This window comes from Canis lupus, chromosome 4 (assembly GCF_011100685.1).
Source record: "Canis lupus familiaris isolate Mischka breed German Shepherd chromosome 4, alternate assembly UU_Cfam_GSD_1.0, whole genome shotgun sequence".
NCBI classification, from domain to species: Eukaryota; Metazoa; Chordata; class Mammalia; order Carnivora; family Canidae; genus Canis; species Canis lupus.
The window spans coordinates 20489724-20505497 of record NC_049225.1 but is presented as its reverse complement, the minus strand read 5'-3'; the positions used below and the strand labels follow the sequence as shown (position 1 = coordinate 20505497).

Genomic DNA, 15774 nt, shown 5'->3' with positions numbered 1-15774 from the left:
TGTAATGAGCAATTAAAATTCATTTAATCTAAAGACTCAAGATATTCAAGCACACTATTTTGAGGCATTAGAATTAGAACTACTCCCAGATAAATCTAGTATTAATAAGATTTCTGCTAGAGTGGGATGTTCTAATGCCATAATTTCATCATATCATAATCTTACATTTATTAAGAAGAATATGAAACTTTCGGTTCATTGATAATAGAATTGATAATTTGGATCTACTATCCTGATAAAGACAACTAGAAAAGCTACATAAAATATAAAAACATCTGCTTGGAGGTAGAGAAGAGTAAAAAATTACCATTATTGTGTAGAATTACCATACCAAGACTCAGAGGGGAATGAGGTCTAGGGAGAGTAAAAATATTTTAAGTAAAAATATGAAATGGAGGGGATCCCTGGGTAGTTCAGTGGTTTAGTGCCTGCCTTTGGCGCAGATCGTGATCCTTAAGTCCCGGGATCAAGTCCCGGGATCAAGTCCCGCATCGGGCTCCATGCATGGAGCCTGCTTCTCCCTCTGACTATGTCTCTGCTTTTCTCTCTCTCTGTGTATCTCTCATGAATAAATAAATAAAATCTTTATATATATATATATATACATATGGAGGATAAGAGCTCCATATATATATATATATGGAGGATAAGAGCTAAAAAGATGGTAAAAGAGAAATGTAACATTGAAAGTAAAATATAGAAGCAGTGGAACTGGCAAACTCAGAGAGTTTTAAGATTTGATTCAGGTCAAAAAGGAATTCTACTTTTGCAAAAAGAACCTGTAAGACTCTTACACAACATTTCTTCAAAGTTTCAAAAATCTGAAAGATAGCATATATTCCCTTAAGGTGACTATTCACAAGTCCACCTCATGGTCCCACTCCTCTCCATCCTCTGGGTTCTTCACATTTTGATTGTTGCCCTAGCTCAAGAACATGGTGGTAAAAATGAGCACATACCATCTAAGCCAAGTGTTCTAATCCCAGATCAACTATGTGGTCTTAGATAAGTTACTTGGCCTCTCTATGTTTCAGTGTCTTCCTTTATATGTTGAGGGAAGAATGCATATTTCATAGGATTGTTGTAAGGATTAAATCAGAGAATGACTATGTCAGTGCTTAAAATAGTATTGGGCACTTAGTAAGTACTCAAAACATGATAGTTGTTATTAATCCCTTCAGATATCAATGTTTACTGCATACCAGTCCCACATCTATGATTAGTATCATTCAGTTAAACCACCATTTGCGGGCAGCCCCAGTGGCGCAGCAGTTTGGCACCGCCTGCAGCCCTGGTTGTGATCCTGGAGACCTGGGATCGAGTCCCACGTCGGGCTCCCTGCGTGGAGCCTGCTTCTCCCTCTGCCTGTGTTGTGTCTCTGCCTCTCTCTGTCTCTATGAATAAATAAATAAAATCTTTAAAAAATAAAAATAAACCACCATTTGTTTGACGGCTACCAAATACCAGGCACTGCATAGAAATGAAGGAAAAGAAAAAAGCTCCAGCCTCTTCAGTCAAGCCAGTGCCATTTCTACAAAACAAAATTCAGGGGTGCCTGGGTGGCTTGGTCAGTTAAGCAACTGCCTTTAGCTCAGGTCATGATCTCAGGATTCTGGGATGGAGCCCTGTATTGGGCTCCTTGCTCAGCTGGGAGCCTCCTTCTCCCTCTCCCTCTGCCTGCTGCTCCCCCTGCTTGTGGTCTCTCTCTCTCTCTCAAATAAATAAATAAAATCTTAAAAAATAGGGACATCAGGTGGCTCAGCAGTTAAGCGCATTTGTCTTCAGCTCAGGGCGTGATCCTGGAGTACCAGGATTGAGTCCCACATAGGGCTCCCTGCATGGAGTCTCCCTCTGCCTATGTCTCTCTCTGTCTCTCTCTTTCTGTGTCTCTCGTGAATAAATAAATAAAATCTTTTTTTTTTTTATAAAATCTTTTTTTAAATCTTAAAAAATAAAGTTCACTTAGAAGTGAATGACAAAATAAAGAGATTAAGCACAGCAAAGAAAAAAAATAAATTAAAAATTTCTATGTTTCAAAGGACCTATCACAAGAGTGAAAAGACAACTCTCTGAAACATGTGTAAATCATCTATCTGATTGGGGTCTAACATGCAGAACAGATAAAGAACACTTGCAACTCGACAGAAGACAAATAAGCCAGTTTAAAGATAGACAAAGGACTTTGCTATGGTTTGAAGGTTTCTGTCCCCCCAAAATCTATGTTGATATCCCAATGCCCAATGTAATAGAAGATGGGACCTTTGGGAAGTGCTTAAATCATAAGAATGGACCCGTCATGAACTAGGATCTGTGCCTTATAAAAGAAGCTCCATAGAGATCCCTAGCCTCTTCCACAATGTGAGGACACCGTGAGGAGGCACCAACTATGAACCATGAAGAGGGCCCTTCACCAGAATTTGACCATGCTGGTACCTTGACCTTGGACTTCCCAGCCCCCAGAATTTTGAGCTATAGGTTTCTGTTACTCATAAGTAACCAGTCTGTAGTATTTTGGTATAGCAGCCCAGAAGGACTAAAACAGAATTGCAAAGTATTCATAGGAGATATACAAATAGTCAATAAGCACATGAAAAGATGCTTGACATCCTTAATCACTAGAGAAAGGGCAAATGAAAATCATCATGAGATACCACTTTACACTCATAAGGATGGCAATAATCAACAAGTCAGACAATAACAAGTGTTGAGGTGAGGATATGGAAAAATTAGAACCCTCATGCATCATTGGTTGGAGTCCAAAATGGTATGGCTACTTTGGAAACCCGTTTGATAGTTCCTTAAATTTAGACAGTTACCATTTGACCCAGCAATTCCGCATCTAGGAATATATACAAAGTAACTGAAAACACATGTCTACACAAAAACCTGTACACAAAGTTCGTAATGCCATTACCAGTAATAGGCAAAAACTGGAAACAACCTAAAAGTCCATCAAATGATGGATGTTTATACAAAATGTGGTTTATTCCTACAGTGAAATATTATTCAGCCATAAAAGAGAACAAAGTACTGATATATGGTACAACATGGGTGAACCTTGAAAGCATTACGCTAAGTGACAGAAGCCAGACACAAAAGACCAAATACTGTATCATTCCATTTACACGAAATGTCCAGAATAGGCAAATCCAGAGACAAAAAGCAGATTAGTGGTTGCCAGGAGCTGGGGGAGGGGAGAATGGAGTGACTGCTGAGTGGCATAGGATTTCTTTTGGAATAATGAAAATGTTCCAGAATTAGACTGTGGTGATGGTTGCACAACTTTGTAAACATATTAAAGACTACTAACTTGTGCACTTTTAAAAGAGTGAATTTTAGGGATCCCTGGGTGGCGCAGCGGTTTGGCGCCTGCCTTTGGCCCAGGGCGCGATCCTGGAGACCCGGGATCGAATCCCACATCAGGCTCCCGGTGCATGGAGCCTGCTTCTCCCTCTGCCTGTGTCTCTGCCTCTCTCTCTCTCTCTGTGACTATCATGAATAAATAAATAAAATTAAAAAAAAAAAAAAAAAAGAGTGAATTTTATTATGTGAAGTCTATCTCAGTTTTAAAAAATGAATTATTTAATTCTCCTTTAATACAGTGAAAAAAAAAGTGCCTCTACTACTTGCTAGCCACGGGAAATTAAACACAATTTTTATTTTTTATTTTTTATTTATTTATTTATTTATTTATTTATTTATTTATTTATTTTTAAAACACAATTTTTAAAGTGGGTTTCTATTTCCCCATCTGCATAATTAGTGACCTAACACTTATACTTCATCAATCACTGTCAGGATCGAATACCGTAACAGTAAGCTTTTTAGCACAGTGTCTGGCCTATAGTATACCCTCAATAAATGTTAATATCTTTCCTCTGCCAGTTCCTGTTTCAAATCAAAGAAGTTTAAGTTTTGTCAAAATCTTATGTACCTAATAATGAGCAATGAAGACAGAGTTCCCTAAGCTATTAATTCTTCAAAAAAAAGATAAAAATTGGGGATCCCTGAGTGGCTCCGTGGTTTAGAGCCTGCCTTCGGCCCAGGGCGTGATCCTGGAGACCCAGGGTGGAGTTCCACATCGGGCTCCCTGCAGGAGGCCTGCTTCTCCCTCTGCCTGTGTCTCTGCCTCTCTGTGTGTGTCTCTTGTGACTAAATAAATAAAATCTTAAAAAAAAAAGATATAAAGAAACGCTATTATTTCATTTTCCTTGTTTCATTGATTTTTGTTTTAACATCTCATAATACACTAGAAAATGGAAGTGGGTGGGATCCCTGGGTGGCGCAGCAGTTTGGTGCCTGCCTTTGGCCCAGGGTGCGATCCTGGAGACCCGGGATCGAATCCCACGTCGGGCTCCCAGTGCATGGAGCCTGCTTCTCCCTCTGCCTGTGTCTCTGCCTCTCTCTCTCTCTCTCTCTCTCTGTGACTATCATAAATAAATAAATTAAAAAAAAAAAAAAAGAAAATGGAAGGGGTGAATGAAGAAGATATTTTCATTTCTATGATGCCTAGTAGACCAATCTCTCTACAATTTTGTATTAACTCCTAAACAGGTTATTTACTACTGCAAGTATAGAACACACACACACACACACACACACACACACACATTTTCTTTTAAATCTAAACTATATAGACTTCTCCAAAATTTCATGCCTTGCATAAACTGTGGACTTCCATTGTCTTGTCTTCCCATTTCCTCTTGCCTTGATCCTAGTTTTGCTCTTTAACAGAAAACTCACCACAAAATGATGTTGCATATGAAATCTGATATGAAAACAAGCAGTGCAGTGTAAATGTCTAGAATACAGCAGAAACACCAAAACCCTCTCATTATACAAAGGCAAGAAAATAACTGTACAATTGTCGTCTCACTGGAAACCACAACTATAATTCTCTATCACATGGGAACAGTGAAACCAATTCATTCATAAGGCATCTTAACCCTCCAGCAGGAAAAATGCTTTTGCAGATGTTGCAAAATGGTATGTACTTGCTACTTCTGAGGACTTCAATAACATTTCTCTAAATAACATGAATCAAGTAGAAGGAGGGAAATGGCTGAAGTAATGAAATGAATGAACAAATCTCTTTAAAGGTATAACAAGCATCACATGCAGGCATCTAGGATGTAGCAGGCACACTGCCAGGCCATAATAAACAACATCACTTCTGCTCCTCATGGCATCCCTATTCCCCAAGTCTGTCACAACGTTACAAATAGATCCATTCTCACACTGATGGCCACATCAAGGAATATCAAAACTCGGTATAACTGGTTTTTCCTTAACCATAGGAATAGTTGTCAGTTTCATTCCTCCAAAATCTTAAGGGGGTTGTGTGATTCTCTTACTTGGTTTTCTTTTGGGGAATTGGAGACATGACTTATATTTCTATTAAATCTAATAAACGGCAGCCCAGGTGACTCAGCGGTTTAGCGCCACCTTCAGCCCAGGGTGTGATCCTGGAGACCTAGGATCAAGTCCCACATCAGGCTCCCTACATGGAGCCTGCTTCTCCCTCTGCCTGTGTCTCTGCTTCTCTCTCTGTGTGTCTCTCTCATGAATAAATAAAATCTTAAAAATAAATAAATCTAATAAAAACTACAGACCATCTCTCCAGAAAAATGCATATAAAAACAGTATGTTGCAAACTTAGGTTAACACTTATAGTATGTTAACTATACTGGAATAAAAAATATATACATGTTACATAAAATTTTGAGGTAATGGGATCACAGAATCCATCCACATTAAAAAAAACCACATTAAATTAAAAAAACCATCCACATTAAAAAAACCTCTAATGAAAAAAAAAATCTCTAATGTAGGGGCGCCTGGGTGACTCAGTTGAGTGGCTGGCTCTTGATTTCAGCTCAAGTCAAGATCTCAGGGTTGTGAGATAGAACCCCCTCCATGGGGATATCCGCTGAGAAGGGAGTCTACTTCAGTTTCTTTCCATTTCCTCGAACCCTTTCTAAAATAAATAAATAAATCTTAAAAAACCCTCTAATATATAAGTTCTATTTTTATGGTCATTGAAATATTGTATGAGTGTTGGAATCTTTTTTTTTTTTTTTTTTAAGATTTTATTTATTTAGGGACTCCTAAGTGGCTCAGCAGTTGAGTGCCTGCCTTTGGCTCAGGGCATGATCCTGGGGTCCTGGGATTGAGTCCAGCATTGGACTCCCTACAGGGAGCCTGCTTCTCCTTCTGCCCCTATCTCTGCCTATCTCTGTGTGTCTCTCATGAATAAATAAATAAAATCTTTAAAAAAAGATTCAGCAACTACCTAATTTGATCTGGTCAGTCATTAGTTAGGAGATATGCTGAAATGCTACTTCAATCACCATCTTTGAGAAGACTACTAAGATGTGTTAACTAAAAAGAATGTAACAGAAACTTCAGTTTCTCAGGGTGCCTTGGGTGGTTCAGTCAGTTAAGCAACTGCCTTTGGCTGAGGTCATAATCTCAAGGCCCTGGGATTGAGCCCTGCATTGGGCTCCCTGCTGAGCAGGGAGCCTGCATCTCCCTCTCCCTCTGCCTGCCACTTTACTTACTTGTGGTGTCGGTCATTCTCTCTCTCTCTCTCTCTCTGTCAGATAATTTTTTTTTTTTTTTTTTACAAAAACACCAACTTCAGTTTCTAATTTTCAGAGAAGGAAAGAAACATGATTTTCCAAAAAAAATACCTTTACTATAAATACAGACCTCAAGTTTCTAAAAATGGAAAAGATTTAGAAGCCATACTCATTAGAAAAATACTAAATATTTTGGTTATGCTAAAACTTTTAGCTTGAAATAAAGGACTAATGATTCTGTGTCAAGAAAGTAATCTGGGGATCCCTGGGTGGCTCAGCGGTTTAGCGTGGCCTTCAGTCCAGGGCATGATCCTGGAGAACTGGGATCGAGTCCCACATCAGGCTCCCTGCATGGAGCCTGCTTCTCCCTCTTCCTGTGTCTCTGCCTCTCTCTCTCTCTGTCTCTGTCTCTCCTGAATAAATAAATAAAATCTTAAGAAAAGAATCTGAAATGGAAACCAAGATTTATCCTGAAAATCATTCACTGCCATACAAAAAATTAAGAAACTGAAGCATCCACAATTGAAAGATAATTTAGTAAGGTTATGTTCATTTACCTAAAAAAGTATTTTTTAAAAAAAATTTATTTATTTATTCATGAGAGAGACACACAGAGAGAGAGGCAGAGACATAGGCAGAGGGAGAAGCAGGCTCCATGCCAAGAGCCTGATGTGGGACTCATCCGGGGACTCCAGGATCACGCCCTGGGCGGAAGGCAGATGCTCAAGCCACTGAGCTACCCAGGCTTCCCTAAAGAAGTATTTTTGCATACTTTTTAAATCTTTACAAAATGTTAATTACAAGGGAAAATGTAAAAACAAGGAAAAGGGGGATCCCTGGGTGGTGCAGCGGTTTGGCGCCTGCCTTTGGCCCAGGGCGCGATCCTGGAGACCCGGGATCGAATCCCATGTCGGGCTCCCGGTGCATGGAGCCTGCTTCTCCCTCTGCCTGTGTCTCTGCCCCCCTCTCTCTCATGAATAAATAAATAAAATCTTAAAAAAAAAGAAAAAATCTTTAAAAAATAAAGATACATTGCTATGTGAGAAATATGCTGAAACCTTACATTTCTTATTTTTTCATTCATTCATTGAATCATTTATTCACCAAACACTTATTGAGCACTAATTATGTGCTAGTACGGCCTAAATCCTAGGCTTGAGCTTTAACGTAATTTAAACATCTCACTTCTAAAAAATAACAATAAATAAACAAATCTCACTTTTAATCACTTTCCTTTCTGTAGAAGAACACTGTGACTTTCTTTTAAAAATTGTGACTCTGGGGCACCTGGGTAGTTCAACTCGTTAAGAGTCTGACTTTAGGGCAGCCCGGGTGGCTCAGCGGTTTAGCGCCGCTTTAGGCCCAGGGCGTGATCCTGGAGACCTGGGAGTCCGGGGTGGGGCTCCCTGGATGGAGCTTGCTTCTCCTCCCTCTGCCTCTCTCTGTGTCTCTCATGAATAAATAAATAAAATCTTAAAAAAAAAAAAAAAAGTCTGACTTGATTTTAGGTAGGGTCATGAGATCCAGCCCCACATTGGACTTTATGTTAGGATCTATGCTGGGCATGCAGCCTGCATAAGATTCCCTCTCTGGGGATGCATAGTTGGCTCAGCGGTTGAGCGTCTGCTTTTGGCTCAGGGTGTGATCCTGGAGTCGTGGAATCGAGTCCCACATCAGGCTCCCTGCATGGAGCCTGCTTCTCCTCCCTCTGCCTCTCTCTCATGAATAAATAAATAAATAATCTTTAAAAAAAAAAAAGGAAATAATTAAATCAGAAAAGGGTAAATTTCCTTGTTGTTGTCGTTTTTTTTTTTTTTTAAGATTTTATTTATTTATTCACAAGACACAGACAGAGAGAGGCAGAGGGAGAAGCAGGCTCCATACAGGGAGCCTCACCTGGGACTCCATCCCAGGACTCCAGGATCACACCCTGAGCCAAAGGCAGACGCTCAACCGCTGAGCCACCTAGGCGTCCCTTTTCTTTTGTTTCTTTCATAGCAGACATGAAGATCAAATGATAATTAGCCAAGACTTTCTGGATACTCATGACTCAAGCACTGAGTCTCATAATCAAGGTAATGACCTGAATTGCTTTGATTAGTTTGATTCATTTGCTAGTTGTATCTTATTTTAATATGAAAATAATGCAAAAAGATAAGATTTCGTCTTCTTTCCTTCCTGGTAACACCTGTGCCACATCCATCATAGTGCAACAATGACTGACTATAAGGAGAATGACTGTTGCAGCTTTGAAACCATCAACTCTTGAATACTACTCTAATTAAAAACAAACAAAAACAAACAAGAGGTTGACCAACAAAAAGAGATATGGAGTTCTTTTTGTTGTTGTTGTTTAGATATTATTTATTTATTTAGAGACATTGAGAGAAATAGGCAGAGGGAGAAGCAGGCTCCATGCAGGGAGCCTGACGTGGGACTTGATCCAGGGTCTCCAAGACCACACCCTGGGTTGAAGGCGGCGCTAAACCACTGAGCCCCCGGGCTGCCCTGGAGTTAAGTTCTATGGCAATGTAAACATGTATCATACTGTGGCTCTCATTATTATATAATAGTATAATTTGGATCATGCTAACACTAGATAAAGGCGTTAGCCAGTTTCACACATTTTCCTTCTTGGATAAGATGATATACAGAAAATGGCAAGGGAAGATCTGAACCATATTGACAAGATTCCAGAAATTAACAATCATAGGTCAGAATCAATCAAGGTCAGCATGGTTTTGTTGACATATTTGCAGTTTACACATGCAAGGATCCTAGACACCAAAGGGCTTTTTCCCCCTATGGTCAGCTCTGCGGTGAGGCATGCTACTGAAGTCTCAGTAGTGATCCAAAGAGATTCCTTAAAGGCATATTTAAGGACATATAACATCTGCCCTCAATTGAAGGAGTTGGTAGCAAAAATTTCTTCCATATGACATACACAACCTAAACCAAAATGAGATCTGACTGTTTAAAAACACTAAAAAAGCTGTGTCCAGGGGCGCCTGAGTGGCTCAGTTGGTTAATGTCTGATTCTTGATTTCTGTTCAGGTGATGCTTTCAGGGTCATGGGATTGAGCACCGAGTTGGCTCCGTGCTTAATGTGGAATCTGCTTGTCCCTATCCCTTTCTCTCTGTCACTATCTATGCACACGCAAGTGCATGAACATGCACTTTCTCTAAATAATACTTTTAAAATAAATTTTAAAATAAAAATTAAAATAAAGCAGTGGCCAGGAGAGGCTTATCTTGCCCCACTCCCACTAAAATGGATAAAATAAAATAAAAACAAGTATGTCAACCAATTCTGAAATGATACCTCTGGAACTAGACTGTTATCACACTATCCATAAAATAGTGAACAGTCAGTGGTTCTATTAGTATCGTACACTACTACTGAACTTTTAGTTTTTCAAGCACAGACTTTGGAGATACTGTTATTTTCCAGGTAGAATTTGCATAGCTCAGAAGATACCATGGTAACAATAGCACACTTAACAGTGTTTTCTAGTGCACTGCTATTTAATCTCACCAAACAGGTGAGCCTGGCTGACTCAGTCAGTAGAGCATGTGATTTTTTTTTTTAACGATTTTATTTATTTTCATGAGACACACACAGAGAGAGGCAGAGACATAGGCAGAGGGAGAAGCAGGCTCCATGCAGGGGACCCAAAATGGGACTGGATCCTGTGACCCCAGGGCGTGCTGAGCCCAAGGCAGACACTTAACTGGTGAGCCACCCAGGCGTCCTTGAGTATGTGACTCTTGATCTCAGAGTTGTAAGCCTGAGCCCACATTGGGTATAGAAGTTACTTAAGAATAAGGTCTTGTGGGCAGCCCGGGTGGTGAGCAGTTCAGTGCTGCCTTCAGTCCAGGGCATGATCCTGGAGACACGGAATCGAGTCCCATATCAGGCTCCCTGCATGGAGCCTGCTTCTCCCTCTGCCTGTGTCTCTGCCTGTCTCTCTCTGTGTCTCTCATGAATAAATAAATAAAATCATTAAAAAATTGGGATCCCTGGGTGGCGCAGCGGTTTGGCGCCTGCCTTTGGCCCAGGGCGCGATCCTGGAGACCCGGGATCGAATCCCACGTCGGGCTCCTGGTGCGTGGAGCCTGCTTCTCCCTCTGCCTGTCTCTGCCTCTCTCTCTCTCACTGTGTGCCTATCATAAATAAATAAAAATTAAAAAAATAAAAAAAAATCATTAAAAAATTAAAATTCAAAAAAATAAAATCTTGAAAAAAAAGAGGGGTGCCTGAGTGGCTCAGTCGATTAAGCATATGACTCTTGGTTTCAACTCAGGTCATGATCTCAGGGTTACGAGATAAAGCCCCATGTTGGGCTCACACACTGGGCATAGGCATGGGCATGGGCATGGTGCCTGCCTGGGATTCACTCTTTCCCTGGCTCCCTTAGCCCCTCTGTCACTCACATTTGAGAGTTCTCTCTCTCTCTCTCTCTCTCTCTCTCAAAAATAAATAAATAATTTTTAAAAAGACAAAATAGGGGTGCCTGGGTGGCTCAGTCAGTTAAGCATGTGCCTTTGGCTTGGGTCATGATCCCGGGGTCCTGGGAAAGAGCCCCAAGTTGGGCTTCCTCCTCAGCAGGGAGCCTGCTTCTCCCTCTCTCCTCTGCTAGTGCTCTCTTTCTCAAATAAATAAAATCTTTAATTAATTAATAGTGATAATAATAAAAAATAACCTTCAATATGTTGGGAAAAAATCATTAACTAGAGTAAATATAGATGTTTTCACTTTGGCAACCAACTCAGCAACTGCTCATTTAGCCATTTGATTAATTTTTTTAAAGATTTTATTTATTTATTTATTTATTAATAAGAGACACAGAAAAAGAGAGAGAGGCAGAGACACAGGCAGAGGGAGAAGCAGGCTCCATGCAGGGAGCCTGACATGAGACTCGATCCCAGGTCTCCAGGATCATGCCCTGGGCTGAAGGCGGTGCTAAACCGCTGAGCCACCCAGGCCGTCCTCATTTGATTAATTAAATGTGTGATGTAGTATACCCAAATCATTAAAGCTACAGATACATAATTCTTTAAAAAAAAAAAAGATTTTATTTAATTATTCATGAGAAACACAGAGAAAGAGTCAGAGACATAAGCAGAGGGAGAAGCAGATTTCATGTAGCAAGCCCGATGTAAGACTCGATCCCGCACTCCAGGATCACACCCTGAGCCCAAGGCAGTTGCCCAACCACTGGGCAGCCACCCAGGCATCTCCAGATATATAATTTAATACGTTGCCCTCAGAAACATATCTACAAACAACTGCATTTTGTTTACTTTTTTTTTTAAGATTTTATTCATGAGACACACAGAGAGAGAGAGAGAGGCAGAAACACAGGCAGAGGGAAAAGCAGGCTCCATGCAGGGAGCCCGACGTGGGACTCAATCCCAGGTCTCCAGGATCAGGCCCTGGGCTGAGGGTGGCGCTAAACCGCTGAGCCACCTGGGCTGCCCAGTTTTGTTTTGTTTTTTTATACACACTACAAATTATTTGCAAAAGCGTAGCCTGATTTTAAACTTACTCTATATATCTCTAAAAAGCACCCCTTCCTTTATTTTCACTTCTAACCTTACTCAATAAATAGGAAAATAATATTATATGACTATCTTAAGGGATCCCTGGGTGGCGCAGCGGTTTGGCGCCTGCCTTTGGCCCAGGGCACGATCCTGGAGACCCGGGATCGAATCCCACATCGGGCTCCTGGTGCATGGAGCCTGCTTCTCCCTCTGCCTGTGTCTCTGCCTCTCTCTCTCTCTGTGACTATCATAAAATAAATAAAAATTAAAAAATATATATATATATCTTAAAATGCTTAATTACAAATATATTTGAGGTATGTCTAGCCAAGAGCAAATTCCTAGATGCCTATGAGTCATAAAGTTAGTGGCTTTAATTATCTGTATTTTTGAATACAGAGAAAGTAAGCTGAACTAAACTTGGCAGAAAAATACCATTTTATCTCTTGGCCAAAAGATCTCTCTGGGAAGACTATCTAACCACCTAGGCAAACAAATTTTAAAATTCTGTTTTTGTGGGAGACAAAAATGTAATCTGTGATTAAAAAGGCAAGTAAAAAATTGTTTTTACTTCTCTCAGACATCAGTAGTTAACTTGAGAGATGGCATATGCTAAGTATATTTTAGAAAAAAAAAACTTTAACAGTTCTGTTTGAAAATGTACATTTGTTTAGCATAAACATTAATGAAAATATCAATGTTCTAGGGGCTCTTGGATGGCTCAGTAGGTTAAGCATCTGCCTTTGACTCAGGTCATGACCTTGGGGTCCTAGGATTGAGTCCCTCATTTGACTCCCTGCTCAGTGGAAACTCTGCTTCTCCTTTTCTCTTTCTGACCCTCCTCCTCTCTGCTTGTGCCCTCTCTCTTTCTGTGTCTCAAATAAATAAATAAAATATTGAAAAAATATATTAACTTTTTTAAAAAAGATTTTATTTATTTATTAATGAGAGAGAGAGAGAAAGAGAGGCAGAGAGAGAAGCAGGCTCCATGCAGGGAGCCCGAGGCGGGACTCGACCCCAGGTCTCCAGGATCACACCCCAGGCTGAAGGCGGCACTAAACCGCTGAGCCACTGGGGCTGCCCTCAACAAAGAATTAAAATCAATAAAATGTTATGAACTCTTATAAACCAACTATGAAAAGGCAGTAAAAACCATTTAAAAATAGACAAAGATAATATCTAAATGACTAAGAAGCAAATAAGAAGCAGCTCAATTCCATTAGTCATTGAGAAAATCCAGTCTAGTCATGCTGCTACACATCCAACAAAACAATTCAAGTAAAAAAAAAAAAAAAACAGAAAATAACTTCAGAAGGACGTGGGGCTGGTAGAACTCTCATATACTAATGATGAAGAGTCTTAATTGGAACAACCACAGCTGCTGAGTAATACCCTTGAAAGCTAAACATACGTATTCTATGACCCAGCAATTCCACTCCTAGGCATCTACTCACTAGAATGCACACATATATTCACCAAAAGACATTTATGATAATGTGCACATTAACAGTAGAATGGACTAATGTATTGTGTTATAAACATACAATGGAACAATATACGTATTAACAATGATTATATAAACAACATTTTTGATGAATATTAAGCAAAGAAACCAGAAACAAGAATATAAAACTGTTCTTTGCTCTCTTGGAATGAATTTCCTTCAGAGTAGTGTTCCCTGTGTTCTCCTCTGCCTCTCCATGAACTTTTGGACGGGTAGGTCTATCTGATGCCAGAGTTCAGTATAAGGACAACCTAATATATTCTGCAGAATCAGCCTTGTAAATGATAAAAGTGATCTTTTGGGGGACACCTGGGTGGCTCAGTGGATTATTGAGCATCTGACTCTTGATTTTGGTTCCAATCATGATCTCAGAGTCATGGGATCAAGCCCCAAGTCAGGCTCCATGCTCAGTAGGGGGTTTGCTTGAGATTCTCTCTCTCTCTCTCTGCCCTTCCTCCACTACCCTCACCTTTCTCTGGGTCTCTCTCTCTCTCTCTCTCAAAAAAAAAAAAAAAGAATCTAGGCTTTATATATACTTGGAAGGCACAAAAAGCTCTTCTCTATTTTTTTAAAAATTTTATTTATTTATTCATGAAAGACACACAGAGAGGAAGAGACATAGGCAGAGGGAGAAGCAGGCTCCCTGCAGGGAGCCTGATGCGGGACTCCTTCTGGGATCCAGGGATCATGACCTGAGCCAAAGGCAGAGGCTCAATCACTTGAGCCACCCAGGTGCTCCTCTTCTCTATTTTTGTTTTGTTTTGAATGAGATATATCACACATAGACAAGAGCACTAAATGTATTTTTTTTTAAGTTTTTATTTATTTATGATAGTCACAGAGAGAGAAAGAGAGGCAGAGACATAGGCAGAGGGAGAAGCAGGCTCCATGCACCGGGAGCCCGACGTGGGATTCGATCCCGGGTCTCCAGGATCGCGCCCTGGGCCAAAGGCAGGCGCCAAACCGCTGCGCCACCCAGGGATCCCACTAAATGTATTTAAGTAGGAGAATCATCAGGGCTTTAGAAAGAAAACTTGAACTGCGCTTAAGAGGTTGTTCAATATCCTGACTTCTCTTCTAGCTGGTATACTTACAACTACATCCCCAGTGCACAACCCCGAATAGAAGTACAGTAAATACTTACTGATAATACAGAGAACACTGAAAGTGTCCCAATAAGGAATAAAGGCCTCAACTATAGAAGTGGCCAAGAAAATGGAGAGGTAGGAGTGCTCAGATTTCAGAATAAGAAATCAAGAAGAGTGAGAGGAAGGCATGAAAGATGGCTGAATTTTCCATTTTGGGTGACCATGTAGATGTAAATTAAACCAAATATGTAATGCAAAAAAAGGACCAGGTTTAGGAAAAAAGAAAACAAATTTGTTTCTACCTATTAGATAACATGAGTACTTTTCAGCAATGATGCCGCTTGGCAATATTACAAATAGGAACTTACAAGGGAGGTCTCTCTGCTACAAGATATTGCTGCTAGTGTTTTAGATGTATGTTTGTAAACCATTAAGTTGGTGGCCACTTTGTGTGAAGTGAGGAGTAAAAATTTTTTATTGCAGTAAGGTTTGTAATAACAATATTTTAGAAACACCCCAAATGCCCATTAATATTAAGGTGATCAAAGGTTCGATCTCGTTGGCAATGGGGCAGTCAAATAGAAAATCAGCATTTTTGGACAGATAATTTAAGAGTGAAATAGAAAAGAATGACTAAGTTTAAGTTCACAAGACTTTTAGATTAATCTATTCTACTATACCTGTATTCAGAGCAGACACAAAATAAGCATAACTTCGCATGAGTGACCTAAAAATCTGAACACCATAGTTGGCATGTGTTTCAAAGGTCTGAAACATAAGTTTAAGTATTAACCGAGTTCCATAAAATCCTTTAAATAAAGTCTAAGCCAACTAATATTTCTAGTACCTAGGCTCAAGAACTGTAATAATGAGGGCAGCCCAGGTGGCTCAGCGGTTTAACGCCTGCCTTCAGCCCGGGGCGTGATCCTGGAGTCCCAGGATCGAGTCCCACGTCGGGCTTCCTGCATAGAGCCTGCTTATGTCTCTGCCTCTCTCTCTCTCTCTTTCCCTCTGTTTCTCATGAATAAATAAATAAAATCTTTAAAAAAAAAAAAAA

The 15774-nt window shown here is 40.1% G+C and overlaps 1 protein-coding gene across 1 annotated transcript in view; it reads right to left on the bottom strand.

Annotated features, from left to right (window-relative positions):
• The window catches only part of TET1 (tet methylcytosine dioxygenase 1), a 139122-nt gene that overhangs the window by 111906 nt on the left and 11442 nt on the right, over positions 1–15774 (bottom strand). The gene's annotated exons all lie outside the window — the stretch shown is intronic.